This window comes from Eretmochelys imbricata, chromosome 7, assembly GCF_965152235.1.
Source record: "Eretmochelys imbricata isolate rEreImb1 chromosome 7, rEreImb1.hap1, whole genome shotgun sequence".
Classification (NCBI taxonomy): Eukaryota; Metazoa; Chordata; order Testudines; family Cheloniidae; genus Eretmochelys; species Eretmochelys imbricata.
Genome location: NC_135578.1, coordinates 48531605 through 48548018, shown reverse-complemented (window position 1 = coordinate 48548018; position 16414 = coordinate 48531605).

Sequence of the window (16414 nt, the reverse complement as noted above, 5' to 3'; positions counted from 1 at the left end):
GAATGCGTTGCCTAGGGAGGTGGTGGAATCTCCTTCCTTAGAAGTTTTTAAGGTCAGGCTTGACAAAGCCCTGGCTGGGATGATTTAATTGAGGATTGGTCCTGCTTTTGAGCAGGGGGTTGGACTAGATGACCTCCTGAGGTCCCTTCCAACCCTGATATTCTATGATTCTATGTTGGGTGTCTCCAGAAGGCTCATAATGCACTGAGCATGGTTGTTATAGTGATGTTATAATAATTGTTATAGTAAGGTTATAATTTCATATATACTTATGAGGCTGAAAATGTATCCTCATGGCTTAAAGCAAGCCCATGCAAAAACTCTCCAAGAGCAGAGGGGCAGTTCACACCTCATCAGGGCATGGATGGGACAAACACAGCCCAGCCTCACAGGTACAATGGACACTGGTTTAAGCAGCAACAAAAGAATCTGTTAAACCCTCGAGGGAGTCATCCCCCTTTCTTTGGTCAGTGTAGGACTGCGATGAGGTAATGTTCACCTGACTCGGAAGGGGTGGGGGACAGGGGAGAGACAAAGCCAAGGGAAAAGAAAGGACATGATAAAAGGGAGAAACATTTTGCCATGCTTTCTCTCTTCCACCTACATCTACAGACACCACCACCACCACCAACCGACTGAACCACTGATCAAAGGGGAAAGCCTGGCTGAAGAGCCAGCCTGTGGTGAGAAGCATCTAAGTTTGTAAGGACATTTAAAGTGTTAAGATCAGCTTAGAATGCTTTTTGCTTTTATTTCATTTGACCAAATCTGACTAGTTACGCTTTGACTTATAATCACTTAAATCTACCTTTATAGTTGATAAAACTGTTTGTTTTTTCTACCTGAAGCAGTGTGTTTGGTTTGAAGTGTGCCAGAGGCTCCCCTTGGGATAACAAGCCTGGTACAGATCAATTTCTTTGTTAAATTGATGAACTTATATAAGCTTGCAGCATCCAGTGGACATAACTGGACGCGGCAAGACAGAGGTTCCGAGGGTTGTTTCTGGGACTGGAGATATTGGCTAGTGTCATTTGCTTGCAAGTAGCTGGGAGCAGCTTACACGCCAGAGGCTGTGCGTGAACAGCTCAGGAGTGGGGGTTCTCACAGCAGAGCAGAGTAAGGCTGGCTCCCAGAGTCAAGGATTGCAGTGGCCTAGCAGATCACTGGTCCAGACAACGCCAGAGGGGAACATCACAATGGATCATAGTGTTTGCCATGGCAGAGAGTATGAAATGTTCCTGGGGTGGGGAGCTGGGTCACCTGGGGTCTTGCCCACACTCTGCTGAAACTGGGAACGCTGGTGAGAATTCAGGCCACAGAATAGAGGGGCAGGGACATCATGGGGGCAGCAGCAGACAGAGTCTGTACCTGCACCGCTGAGATCCACGCACCTCCCTTTGTCGTCAATGGGCTGTTGTTATTCAGTAGCCAACCCCGCAAGTTGCAGAGCCGAGGACCTCCTCCTCCTGGAGCAAGCACAGGCAGACGCTGGAGATGGGGCTGTGAAGCCACCTAGTGAGGCGGATTGGCCTGGGATTGTTATAAAAAACGCCTAGACTTTGGAGACTCCTGGACTGTGGCTGAGGGTAGAAAAGTGCAGGCTGCTGGAGGATACTGTTGCCACCTTTGGCCCGAATGGTTAGCTCATATTTGGGGCTTTGCTGGTTGTTTCTACTAAGAGGAGAAATTGATGACCAAGTTAGGTGTTTTTCGATGCAATCCTGTTAACTGACAGAGAGTGGACAAAGTCCTGTTCCCCTGAGCACTGCAGGAATCAAACAGCAGGAGGCAGGATCTTTGCTCACAGTTCTAAGACATCACTCTACCCAAAAAGCAGCATCTTGTCATTTCCCCTTTGGGCCATGTTTCCAGTCCTTCCCTTGCTTTATGCTTGACTTTTTGGCTGATCCTCTCTGCCTGTTCCCTGGATGCTTCTGCTCACAGACACACGCCTCCATCAAACAGTACCCAGTGCACCCCCTCTGCCCACATACCTCAGCTCCTGACCAGCCTTCTTTCAGAGAGCCCCTGCAAAATGGCTACTGCCGCTGTGAAATCTGCCCTCCAGGGCAGGTCTTGCCCATTTTATTCATTGTTGTAACTCTCCTAGCCTCAGCTGCTCTCTCAGGTTTGGGGAGCAGCCACCACTAGGCGCACTCATTCCCTTGAGTACCCGATTCCTTGCTCTCCTGCTTTGCGCGGCGCTTGCAGTTGGCCCCTCAGTGATGCCATCTGGAAAAGGCATCAGCAGCCCCATGCTTGTGCGTGTGGTAGAGCAATACTATGATTGCACATTCTCCAGCCTCCTGGCAAGCTGTTCCTTGGGGTTTCTGAAGGATGCCTGCTCTGGCCTGACTGTGAATTTTGTCTCAGACACAGCGTGGGGATTTAACCGCTGCCAGGAGTTCCTTTGGGTGGGGCGATAATTCCTCTGCAGAGAACTTAGACATTTGCTGTAACAAGCCACCACCTTCTTCAGTCCCTTGCGTCAATGTGGCCCCCGCACTCTGAGCGCCAGCAGCTGGGCCCAGTAGGAATGGGGTTTGCGGTTTCACAAGAGCCTCTGTTCAATGCTGAAAACGCTCCATCCCACTCAGCTGACACTGCGCTAACTTCCCTGCCTCACACGGCCTTGCAGAGGGTTTGCGATATTGGCAAACCACAAATTACCCTTCTGTAACAGGGGCAGGTTCTACAAAGTTCTGCACCTCAGGGAGTTGGCCAGTTCTGCACAGCCTCAATTGTCTTTTTCTCAGGGGAAACTCCCTGCTCACAAATTGCACTGAGCAAGGTAAATCACCTCTTTGGGTGAGGTTCAGACCAGAGGCTTCACACTTACCCCCGGCCATGTGTAAATGTAGCCGGTCCTGCTCAAAGGTGTTAACACGCACCAGGATATCCACTAGCTGTAACAGAAGACTGAGAGGGGTGTGCTACATAATGCCTTCTCCATTAGCCTCTCAAACATGGCTGGTGCATTGCACAAGCCAGAAGCCATCACTTCGAATTGCCACTGGCCTTGCCCTGCTGTGAAGGCAGAATTTAGGATCCACTTCCACTTGCCAATACCCACCTTTAAGATCCAGATTGAACCCGCTGCAGCAGCCATGGTACCATCTAGTCATGGTAATGGACAAGACTCCTTTTAAGTGATTTCATTTTGTTGTCGACACAGGATCTGGAGCTGCCATCTTTTGTCTTAGCCAGCTCTATGGGTGGAGCCCAAAGACTGGTGGAAGTTCAATTATACCTGCCAGATACATCGCCTCAGTGGCTTGCTGCGGTGGCTGTTTAAAGGGGCAGTTTTCCCCCCCAGTATCAGTGCAGTACATACTATCTCTTAGTTGGATCGGGAGAACTACACCTGATTCCTAACTGTAGCAGGGCAGAGACTCACTGGCACGGCACCTCCTGCTGGTCGTCTTGGGAATTAGCTCAACTCCAGCTCTAGAGCACCCTCTGCTGGCCAGTGGCTCGCCACCTCAGGCTCTGTGTTCCTCCTGGACCCTGGTGCCTCTTTACCTCAGGGTTCTGCCCCAGCAGTACCCCCACTCTCTGGGTCTCCCCTCCCAGGGGAACCCCCAACCCTCTCACCCACCTCGCCTCAGTAGCTACTGCCAGTTGTCATCTAGCCCCCTCTCACTGGGGAAGACTGCAGTGTGTAATGGCCACTCATGATTAGCAAGGAGTGGACCAGCTGCCTCTACCTAACCCTGGGCTACACCTCTGCAGCCCCCATACCTCTTTAGGCCTTAACCAAGGCCTCAGCCTAGGGAGTTGCCAGGCTGGAGCTCCCCAGCTCCTCTTGCCCTTTTCCCCAGCACTGCTCTGCTTCAGGTACCTTGCTCTCAGGTAGCAAGCCCTTCCCACTCCCAGGCTAGAGTGAGATTCCCCAGCTCCTGGCTGACAGCCCTTTATAGGACCAGCTGTGGCCTGATTAAGCCAGCCACACCTGGGGCCAACCACCCACTCAGCTGCTCTCACTGCTTTTCCCAGCCACAGCCCTCTCCAGGGCTGCTTTTAACCCCTGCCTACTGGAGTGGGGCAGCCAACCCACTACACTAACCTTAGGCTGGTCTCATTTACAGGTGTCACTCTGCACTAGAACAGGTCCAGTGGAAACCCTGGGAGCTTTTCCCTGGGAGATTTCCTCTATCCAGGCACTTAGTAGACTCACTGGTTTACATTATGGTTTTGTGGTTCCCTTTTTATTTGCTGCTTGTTAGAAACATTCAGCAACTGAACAGTGATCCATTCCAGCTTCAGGCTTACAAGAACTTTAGCAGCTAAAACTGTCCCCAAACCTCAGGTCTCAAGCACTCTCCGTCTTGGAAAGCTACCACAGCATGTAGCTGCTGGTATGGTTTTTGCCACGGCAGGTAGAACAGCTCGCTCAGCACCAATCAATTGGCTACAAAGCATTTGTCTCACCTGGGCCGCCTCTGTAAGGGGAATCACCTCTGGCTGAAGCCGTAAGACTCCTGCCCTGGCGTTGATTGCACAGTTATTAGCCATAACGGAATCCAAACCGATTATTCGCTCAGCCACTAGCTCAGCAATCCAGACTTCTCGCTCAGACTCCAGGGGTTAAACTTGCAGTCTTGTGGACTGGTGTCCTTGCCTTATCTGATCACAGGCTCCATTTGAGAAGAACCAGGCGGTTCGGTTTTAGATCCCTATTCCCTCACACTGTTAACACATCTGGTCTGATAACTGTTATGGCCAACTTTTAACAGAACGGCTTCCCTTCCTTTTTACATTATTGCCAGTTTCCCTTCTTTAACAACCGAATGTCTCGCTTTTTCTAATCTTTCAAAAAAGTCACAAACCGGCTAGAATTCCACCCCCGCCCCCTTGCCAGCATATGTAGCAGGCACAGAGCTGTACGTGCAGGGCTCACGGTGTCAGCATCCATCTTCCTCCCCAGCAGCTTCCTCTTCTGATGCACTGCTGCAAGGAAAGATTCACGTTCCACAGCTAATTCCACAGCTTCTCGGAGCGCCTTTGGCCTCCTTTTGCTGATCTTCACCTGCAAGGCCAAGCTCAGCTGAGTGTCTCTAAATTGGTCCACTGCTGATTTAGCCTCATTGATCTCTGGACACACCAGGTACGCACGTCTCTGCAGATCCTAGTCTGGCAGTTCAGGTGGGGTTTCTTCTTTCCCTCTCCTAGCTCTTAGCTGTGCTCCAGCCAGCTCAGATTGATGGCTGTCTCCAACCCACACGTCAAGAGGTTAGCTCACGTCTGGATAACTCCACCTCGGTTCTGGGGGTAGGTTCTGCAGCATTAGCGGAGGTGGCAACCAAGCCAGCTTCTGGTAACCCCCTTTCTGTCCCTCTCCTCAGCCATTCATTTGGGCTATGAAGTTGAACTGAGCTAAATATGCTTCCTGGGGAGTTTCACCCTCAAAGCTAGGGGGGTTTTGCCTTATTTGAACTGAAACAATCCAAGCTCTCCCTCTGCTCTGGGCCTCGGTGACCTGTTACAAACAGACTTGTCATCTGGGTCCATTGTGGCTGACATGGTGTTTTAATAATGTCGGGGGCGCTCAGGGTGTAATGTTGAAAAGTGTGAATTGGGAGTGCTTTGTTTCAGACGGGCCTTGAGTAGTTGATTGGAGGGAAGACTTTGAGCCGGGCCACCTGCTTCAAGCCAGCAGCCTTATAAAAAGGCAGCCAGTTGCGAACCAAGTGAGCAGCGAACTGAGGACAGGCAAACAGAGGGAGTTCACCTGCGGGGAGTTCGCACAGAGTGTTTCTGCCTTTCAGGCTCCTGTGAGCAGTACATACAACATCTGAGGAGCCTCTTAGAAGGAAGACATGGATAGTGAGCAATCAGCTGTTGTGACCTGCTCAGAATGTGCCATGTTTGTCTTTCTCCCAGAGGACAGAAGCGACTTTGCCTGTACGAAGTGCAAGCTGGTCTGCATAATAGAAGAGAAGGTTAGTGGACTAGATAAACAGGTATCAACCCTGCGTTGCATTAGAGAAAATGAAGATCTTCTGGATAGAAGTCAGTGTTTGGTGCTGGAAGCAAAACTTGCTGAAGAATCAGAAAGTGCCGTGCAGAACGGGGAAGAGTATTGGCAGCAGGTGACCTCCAGGGGAAGAAAGAGGAGAACCCATGTGCCCCCAATGCACACAGAGGTGCGAAACCGTGTTGAAGCTCTCTGCACAGGTACTACTGCGGAGAAGGATTTGGAAGAGCCCTCTGAGGGAAGGGATTTAGAAGGAGACCCCACCGGCAGGAAGGCATGGGATGCATTGTCCTAGGGATGCGGGTTCCATGACCACCACTCTCAAGAGGAGGAGACAGGTGCATAGGCACCGACTCCGTGGGTGCTCCAGGGCTGGAGCACCCACGGAGAAAAATTGGTGGGTGCTCTGCACCCACCGACAGCTCCCTGCCCCCCCGCCCCAGCTCACCTCTGCTCCTCCTCTGCCTCCTCCCCTGAGCGCGCTGCCGTGTCCTGCTTCTCCCCGCTCCCTCCCACGCTTGTGCCGCGAAACAACTGTTTTGCGCGGCAAGCCTGGGAGGGAGGGGGGAAGAAGGGGAACACGGCGCGCTTGGGGGAGGAGGCAGCGCCGGGGCGGGGATTTGGGGAGGGGTCCAAAAGGGGCCAGGAGGGGCAGAATAAGGGCAGGGACTTTGGGGCAGGGGTGGCGTAGGGGTAGGGGGGGCATGAGCACCCACCAGCGCAGAAAAAAGATGGCGCCTGTGGACGGGTGGTGGTGGTCGGGGACTCCCTCCTAAGGGGGACGGAGTCATCCATCAGCCGACTAGACCGGGAGACTCAAGAAATCTGCTGCTTGCCTGGAGCTAGAATTCACAATATGACGGAGTGTCTGCCGAGACTGATCAAGACATTGGGCCGCTACCCCTTCCTGCTTCTCCATGTGGGCACCAGTGATACTGCCAAGAATGACCTTGAGTGGGTCACTGCAGACTACATGGCTCTGGGAAGAAGGATAAAGGCATTTGAGGCGCAAGTCGTGTTCTCGTCCATCCTTCCTGTTGAAGGAAAAGGCCCAGGTAGGGACCGTCGAATTGTGGAGGTGAATGCATGGTTGTGCAGGTGGTGTTGGAGAGAGGGCTTTGGATTCTTCGACCATGGGATGTTGTTCCAGGAAGAAGGATTACTAGGAAGAGATGGGATCTACCTAACAACGAGAGGGAAGAGCATCTTCACAGGCAGGCTTGCTAACCTAGTGAGGAGGGCTTTAAACTAGGTTCTCCAGGGGATGGTGACCTAAGCCCAGAGGTAAGTGGGGGAGTGGGATGCCAGGAGGAAAAACAAGGAGGAGGGTACAAGACGGGAAGCCTCCTGATTCCTACTGAGAAAGCAGGGCAATCGGCTAGTTATCTTAGGTGCATGTTCACGAACGCTAGAAGCCTGGGAAACAAGCAGGAAGAATTGGAAGTCCTGGCACAATCAAGGAACTATGATGTGATTGGAATAACAGAGACTTGGTGGGGCAGTTCACATGACTGGAGCACTGTCATGGTTGGGTTTAAACTGTTCAGGAAGGACAGGCACGGGAGGAGTTACAAGAGAACAGTATGATTGCTCAGAGTTCCAATTTGAAACTGGAGAAAAACCTGTTGAGAGTCTTTGGATTAAGTTTAGAGGCGAGAGCAACAAGGGTGATGTGATGGTGGGCGTCTGCTATAGACCCCCGGACCAGGAGAATGAGGGAGATGAGGCTTTCTTCGGACAACTAACTGAAGTCTCCAGATCACAGGCCCTGGTTCTAATGGGGGACTTCAATCACCCTGACATCTGCTGAGAGAACAATACAGCAGTGCACAGACAATCCAGGAAATTTTTGGAGAGTGTTGGGGACAATTTCCTGGTGCAAGTGCTGGAGGAACCAACTAGGGGCCATGCTCCTCTTGACCTGCTGCTCACAAACAAGGAAGAATTGGTAGGGGAAGTAGAAGTGGGTGGCAAACTAGGCAGCAGTGACCATGAGATGGTCGAGTTCAGGATCCTGACAAAAGGAAGAATGGAGAGTAGCAAAATACGGACCCTGGACTTCAAAAAAGCAGACTTTGACTCCCTCCGGGAACTGATGGGCAGGATAACCTGGGAGGCTAATATGAGGGGAAAAGGAGTCCAGGAGAGCTGACTGTATTTTAAAGAAGCCTTATTGAGAGCACAGAAACAAACCATCCCAATGTGCAGAAAGAATAGCAAATATGGCAGGCGACCAACTTGGCTTAACACTGAAATCTTTGGTGAGCTTAAACGCAAAAAGAAGCTTACAAGAAGTGGAAATTTGGACAGATGACTAGGGAGGAGTATAAAAATATTGCTAGAGCATGCAGGGGTGTAATCAGGAAGGCCAAGGCACAATTAGACTTGCAGCTAGCAAGGGATGTGAAGGGTAACAAGAAGGGTTTCTACAGGTATGTTAACAACAAGAAGAAGGTCAGGGAAAGTGTGGGCCCCTTACTGAATGGGGGAGGCAACCTAGTGACAGATGATGTGGAAAAAGTTGAAGTACTCAATGTTTTTTTTGCCTTGGTCTTCACAGACAAGGGCAGCTCCCAGACTGCTGCACTTGGCAACACAAAATGGGGAGGAGGTGAGCAGCCCTCAGTGGTGAAAGAACAGGTTAAGGACTATTTAGAAAAGCTGGACATGTACAAGTCCTGGGCCCGGATGTAATGCATCCAAGGGTGCTGAAGGAGTTGGCGGATGTGATTGCAGAGCCATTGGCCATTATCTTTGAAAACTCATGGCGATCAGGGGAGATCCCAGACGATTGGAAAAAGACAAATATAGTGCCCATCTCTAAAAAATGGAAGAGGGAGAATCTGGGGAACTACAGGCCAGTCAGCCTCACCTCAGTCCCTGGAAAAATCATGGAGCAGATCCTCAAGGAAACCATTTTGAAGCACTTGGAGGAGACGAAGGTGATCAGGAACAGTCAACATGGATTCACCAAGGGCAAGTCATGCCTGACTAACCCGATTGCCTTCTATAATGAGAAAACTGGCTCTGTGGATATGGTGAAAGCAGTGGATGTGATATACCTTGACTTTAGCAAAGCTTTTGATACAATCTCCCACTACAGAAAGGATGTGGACAAATGGAGAGAGTCCAGCAGAGGGCAACAAAAATGATCAGGGGGCTGGGGCACATGACTTATGAGGAGAAGCTGAGGGAACTGGGCTTATTTAGTCTGCAGAAGAGACGAGTGAGGGAGGATTTGATAGCAGCCTTCAACTACCTGAAGGGGGGTTCAAAAAGGATGGAGCTCGGCTGTTCTCAGTGGTGGCAGATGACAGAACAAGGAGCAATGGTCTCAAGTTGCAGTGGGAGAGGTCTAGGTTGGATATAAGGAAACACTATTTCACTAGGAGGGTGGTGAAGCACTGGAATGGGTTACCTAGGGAGGTAGTGGAATCTCCATCCTTAGAGGTTTTTAAGGCCTGGCTTGACAAAGCCCTGGCTGGGATGATTTAATTGGGGTTGGTCCTGCTTTGAGCAGGGGATTGGACTAGATGACCTCCTGAGGTCTCTTCCAACCCTAATCTTCTATGATTATATGACTTAATGCTGCATTTGCCCCACCCCTCTGAGCTCAACTTGGACCCTGCCCAAGACCTGGGCATTGATATTTATTCTTACTTTGTTGGTTGTTTCCCTTCGCGGGAGGTATGAGTCATCTGGCCAGAGGTGCATGTGTGTCGAGGGGAGATGTACCAGCCAGGCACCCCCAACTCCATGTGTGAGAGCGGAGCAGAGGCAGCCTGCGGGCAGCAGTCTGTATTGTGTCTCGTTTCTCGCCCTGCATTTCTGCTGTGGAAGAATGTTCCTGATCGGCTTAATGGCCCCTTGAATCCATTCCGAAGGGAAGTTCAGCTGTGCCTTGTGCCAGCTAATTCCCAGAGGCGTCCTGGGGGGGGGGGCAGGGGGGGCTGCCCAGACAGTAAGCTGGGGGGCGAGGGGGGAAGGCAAGTATGCATTTGCAGATTAGCCGCTGACTCTCCTTTGCTGCCCACTCCAGCTCTTTTCTTAAAGGCACCTCCTCCAAATTCTCTGCTCCTCTCTAAACCCTGGACTATGGGGTCGCTGTCAGGACGGATTGGCTGTGCCTTCCCTTCCAGCATCCCTTCTTCCCACACAGACCCAGCAGAGCCCCATTTCCTCGCTCCCCGTGGATCTTGGGAGCAGGATTAAGCAGGTGTCTCTCTGCAACAGTGTATGCCATCCTGTTTGCCCCTCCATGCTCCCCAGATGCCTGCCCCCGAGCTTCCTCTAGTGTTTTCAGGTAGTTATTACAGGTGCTCGCTCCTGCTCTGTTCCATTATTATGCTTTAAACAAGATGGGGTCTGCTTCAAGGGGGCCCAAAAGGGGGTTTTTAATGGTGCATGGGCCCGGTGTCGCTCCGTTACCATAGATAAATACAGGCTGGAAAGGGTTTTCTTTTCAAAAGCAGGGCAGCATTTCTCTTTCCGCTTGTCTTTTATCCTAGGCCTCATCTGCGTGTGAAATCTCCCCTCTTCTTGTTTCTGTAGATGGTATTAAAGTGATGGATCAAAGCCCTGAACAGGCAACCACACAGAGCTTTGTATCCACACAGGGCGACGCGGTGCTGCCCCAAGCACGTGGCATTCTGGGTGGGACTTGCAGGGTGCCCATAGCTGCTGCTAGGCTCTGTGCAGTAATTTGGGGCTAGATGTGGGGGTCTCCTTCAGTGCCTGCAGGGACATGAAGACCCTCCTGGTGTATCCCAGAATTCCTCTGGCACTCTTGGACAGCTGTCAGCCAGCATGGAGGGGGGAAAGGACCCTTCTATCGCCACACTCTGTCAGCTAGCCAATCCCTTAGCAATGTCCAGACTTGGGAGCCCGATGATCCTGGCCATCACTGGGGGCTCTCCGGGAACTATGGTTACTGGGATTTCGAACACACTAAACAAAGGGGCGAGAGTGTCATGTCTTTAACCCGGGCTTCCTTTATTCGAGCTGTGAGCTAGCTGTAGCAGTTAAATGGGCATTAATGAACAGCACCAGGTTTAGCGCAGCGCCCCGCATATCCCTTCCCCTTGCTATGGTCTGACTTTCCCTCTTGTTTCTCTAGTCCTCCAGTCACCAGCGTCTGCCCGACTAGACAGGACCCACGTTTCTAATGCCAAAACAAGCTGGACCCCCCTATTCCCCAAAAGCCTTTCCAGACTCGTCCCTTCTTCGGCCAGCACCCCAAGGGCCGGAGCGATATGCTGCTTGCAGCCTGTCTCTTCCTACCACTTCCCCCAGCAGGATCTCTCCGCTCTGCTGAGTTTGTTGGCATCGCTCTCTTCTCCTAATGGGATCCAGACCAGCACTCCCGGCCCGGCCCCTCCCGGGCAGTGCTGGGATCGTGTCATTCCCGGTCACCCCAGCCCCCTCCCTCCCTTTCCAGCAGGGGGAAGCTGGAACTCACGTCCCAGCCACACATCACTTTCCACACGTTCCCAGCGGAAACGGAGCCTGGCCGGCAGAAACTGCAGCCTGTGCTGTGCAAAACAACGGCCTTGTTCATCTCCCCCTGCCAGCCAACCTCAGCCAACGCTCCCCGGGTCCACCACGCCCTGTGCAGCGTCCGAGCCCCCAGGGAAGGACGAGGGTGAGAGGCCCCGGCTATGCCCCGTCCCCCGATCTGCCGGCACAGGCTCCAGCTGGCTTCGCAGGACGTGCTGCAAGTCTGTACAGTGAATCGAGCAGAACAGCCAAGGAAGGGGGAATGTGGCAGGGGCCAGGCCAGCACAGTAATACTTTCAATCTGTCATGTGCACTGCCAGGCTAATTTCACAGGCAGTTTAGGAATCCCCTGGCCACTGTCTCTTTTCCCCGTGTGGGTGGGTGCACAGGTCGGGGCTGCAATTAGTTGTCAGTGGCTCAGCTCTGGCAGAAAAGTGAGCCCGTGTCTCCTCCGTGAGCTTCTGGGTGCTGACTGTATGAAAATCTCACCCACTTTTCTAGTGCCATGGATATTACGCCCATTTCACAACCCGTTCCTCACCTGCACCGGCATCACCCGCTGATTTGACGTGTGTAAATGCAGTACAAGAATCACTGCAGCTCTCCTTTGATTCCTAGGAATTGGCCTCTGCTATTTTCCTAACCCTACTACTTACCCTCAGGGCCAGTGTGTCTTGGATCCTCCAGCTGGAGAGTTCATCTAATCCAAACAAGGCCTACCAGAAAGGGATGGTCTCATTTTTATCCTACCTCGGGTGGTCACTCGGCAGGAGTGATAACAAGACAGAAATGGCAGCTTTACCCACAACATCTTCATGCTTCTGAATTCTGGGGCTTGCTGAAACCCGCCAAGCTTGAGGTTATCCAAACCTTTCTCCTCCAGTGGAGCCTGGAGAGATGTTTCCACAACATTCCCCCTGGCCTGGATCCATCTGGGAATGGCTTTGGTACAGAGACAAGTACTCACTGCATTTTGGGTCCTTCGGATTTTAACTCACGATGTACAGCTCTGCATCACAGGCGTCTCCAGCATTGCCTGGATTGAGCTATGGAGGCTGCACTCCTGATGAATCTCTTTCATTTCTCTGGGTTGGGTTTCCTTTGACTCCTAGGGTAGAATTAGCATATACACAATCTCCTCTAAGAAAGTCAAGCATATGGTGGTTTTTAAATGTGACCATGGGACACCAGTAGGATATTGCATCTCTCACTATCACAATAGGTTTGGCAGGATGGGAACTTTCTGCAGCTCCGAGATGTATCTGAAATTGGCTAATGCTGTGGAAACCTCCTAGCACCTCCCGTAGAGAGCGGGATTTCCATTGGCCAGTCCATGCTCCCACTGAAGTCACTGGGGGCTCTCCCAGCAATTTCAGTGGCAGCAAAGTTCAGCCAAGGCTGGGCATACTTGGAAATGCTGCCCATTGATTCTAGCTTTTGGAGTGGAAGGCTGGTTCAGTGGTTAGGGCTCCAGCCTCGATCTCGGGAGCCCTGAGCTCAAGTCTCTGCCCTTCCACAGATTCCCATGTGCCCTTGGGCAAGTCTCTCTGGGCTGCAGTTTGTCATCTGCCCAAAGGGGATATTAGCAGTGCCCTATCCCACAAAGGCGTTGCCAGGCTACTGGAGATTACAGCAGTGGGGGCCAGAGACGTCCCTGGTCTACACTTAAAATTTAGACCAAACTAGCTACTTCGCTCCGGGATGTGAAAAATTCACCCTCCACGCTGTCTTCCGCAGTTTGGCCCTGATCCTTCCACTTTTAAACCCGTGGGAGTGGGGGAGAGAGGGGAAAGAGCTAGTGACTCTGAAGGACAACACTGGCAAGAGACCAAATGGGGATAAACTGGCTGTGCGTAGAGGCTGGCCGTGAGACAAAAGTTTTGAAGGCAGGCAGGCTCTGGAATAGCCTTTCAGTCGAGGATGGGGGCAAACAACTGACCTAGTTTTAAGACGGTGCTTGGTAAGTTTAGGAATGGGATGATCGGCTGGGGCTGCCTGCTATCACAGGGTTTGGACTCTGGGACCCAGGAGGTCCCTTCCAATCCCATGTAATTTACAGACTGGACACTGCAGGATCGGGGCTTTTGACCAGAGAACTCTGGAGGGGCGGAGGTGCCAACATGAGACCTTCATTGCATGCTGGCAGCTAAATGTAAGGGGACTGTTGCCCCCTTACTAACATTCAGTGGGGGTGTTTTAGTTGCTAGCTCCCAGTACTAAAAAGGGGGAAGGGTCGATGGGGACTCAGGACCCTGAGACTGACAGCCCCCAGAAACAATGGGGAGAAGCCAATGCTCCAGGTCAGCCTGAATGACAGGGTGGGCAGGCTAATCAGGGAGTCAGGAGGCCAGGGTGGGTCCTGTCCTCCCTGTGAGCTGGATTTGCCTGAGACAGACAGAGTGGGGCCGAGCTAAGGAGAAAGCAGGGGCCTGAGCTGAGCTGGGGAGCAGAGCCATGCCAGATCCAGAGGGACCAGAAAAGCGGCCCAGAGAGAGCAGATCCTGTCCTGGGAGCAGAGCTGCAGCCCCAAAGCCAGAGGCACAGCCCAGAGAGAGCAGACTTGCCCTGGGAGGAGAGCTGCAGCAACCAGAGCCAGGGAGGCCAGAAAAGCAGCCCAGGAAGCAGGTCAGTGCTGGGAGCAGAGTCACAGAAGCAGCCTGCAGAGCAGACCTGTCCTGGGAGCAGAGCTGCAGCAACCAGAGGCAGAGGGGCCAGAGAAGCAGCCCAGGGAGCTGGAGGCAGAGCAGCAGCAGCAGTGCAGAGACTGAGGGGTGGAGCTGGGGCTGGAGCAGTCTGGAGCTGGGTGTGGTGAGCAGCTGGGGAGACCGAGGGGGACCCTGGGCAGCAGGCCCAGCACTGGGAGATGCCTCAGCCAAGAGGCTCTGCAGGCCAGGCTTGGATCGTAACCCCGACAGGGTGGGGGCGACACTGGGAAGAAGGGTCCCACCACTTAGAGCCTGAGAGCGTGTGTCCACCACCAGAGCAAGTGTCCAACCCACAGCATCCCTGCAGCACAGCCAGGGCCTGAGACGAAGGCCTGGGACTTACAAGGAACAGACTGTGAACGGCCCTGACATTCCAGAGACACTGTTTGTGATGTTCCCTGCCACAGAACGGGGTGATGTGTTTCATTTAACCTTTCCCATTTTTCCTTATTCTTTTTAAAATTAATTGTTGATTAAATAACGTGTATTTGCTTTAACTTGTATGTAATGGTCAGTGATTCAGAGAAGTACCCAGTGCAGAGAGAGTACCCCAGAGTGGGGACACCCTAGCCCCTGTCCTAGGTGACCACAGCAGGGTTGGGGGTTGAGCCCCCAGGAATCCTGGGCCCAGCCTTGTTGGGGTTACGAGGACTCTGCCAGACAGGAGAGTGGAAGGGGAGTCCTCAAGGGCAGCTAGGCCACTAGGTAAAGGAAGTGGGAGCGAGGACTCAGATCCTTTCACTAGCCCACTTCACCGGGGTAGTGCAGAAGCCAGGAAAGTTCCCCACAATAGTGGGACTATTCCCCCTCTTACATAATTCCTCCCAACACGTAGCCACTGCCTCGTCCCCTGCTCACCTTCCCAAGGAGCGCCGGCTCCAACAGGCATCGGATCGGGCTGGTCCCTTTGTGTGTTTGTGTGGCCCAAGTAAACCCCATGACTTCACTGGAGTTACTCTGAAGAGAGTGTGGCCCAAGCCGTCTTGTGTGTGTCTGGCTGAACACTCAGCATGCTGGCTGCACTTACAATAATAATTCACTGCAGCTGGAGGGAGAAAACGCTGGCAGATCTTTAAAGGCAGGGCCCAAATTCTCTGGTTCAGATGAGCTGCGCTCAGCTCAGGCAGGGGGCAACAGATACTTTCTGCTACCTTCAAGGTTCCCAGATCTAGAAGCTGGTTGGGGGTTGCTGTGACCCACCCACAGTAACTTAGATCCGCCTCAGGGTGGCTCTAAATTGCACTCAGCTGCCTATGCCCACAAGGGGTCCTATGGACAGCTGGGGATCACCAGGGCATAAGGATGCCAAGGCCACACACCCTTTCCCTGAATGCATCCGATGAAGTGAGCTGTAGCTCACGAAAGCTTATGCTCAATTAAATTTGTTAGTCTCTAAGGTGCCACAAGTACTCCTTTTCTTTTTGCCCTTTCCCTCTTATCACCACCTGCACCAGGACCAGTAGAGGGTGATGTAGAGCCATCACTCTGGCCCTGGGCCACTGGGGGATTCCCACTATGTTGGGAGAATCTTACAGGAGCCAGATCCATGTTTCTGGTTCTTTGTGCCCCCAAAGCAGGGCAAAGCAGCCAGAATAGAGGTGAGTGCCGAGGCTGGAGTCGTGTACGGTACCTGGTGTCTTCCCTCGTGAATGGCAGCAGGTAACGCAGAGACCAGCAGGCCAGGGCAGCAAGCTCCGTGGTGCTGCCTGTCAGACACAGCCCCAGCGTGCATGCCAGAGGCGACTTTCCATACAATCACCTGAGAGACAATTTTTGCCATTCGCAGAGGATCAGCAGAGGCCTGAGGATTACTAGCCTTGTTACCAACTGGCGCTGGGGGGTTATAGCCAGGGGAAGTGCCCACTGGGGGTCCAGCTCTTAGACATGGGATGCCAGAAACTGAGGGAGGCCGATGGCTGTTCTGGCAGAGAGCCCCAGCACAGGGAGTGGTTCAGTGGCATCTCGCCTCGTCGCTCAGCCCTCTCAGAAAGGCTGGATCTCCCAGTGAGACATGGAGACAGGCCCCATCCAGTCTCTACACGGTCACTCTCTCCTCCCCACCCCCACCCCCAGCTCTGCCGTGCGGACCCAACACCCCAGCTCCCAGTGCTGGGCTGGGACCCAGGAGCCCTGGGGAAGCTCAGATCCAGACTCGAACTCTGCACCTGGACCCTACGTCTGTAATAGGCAGAGCCAAACCCCTGGACAGATCTGGAACCCAGGCGAGCTGGGATCT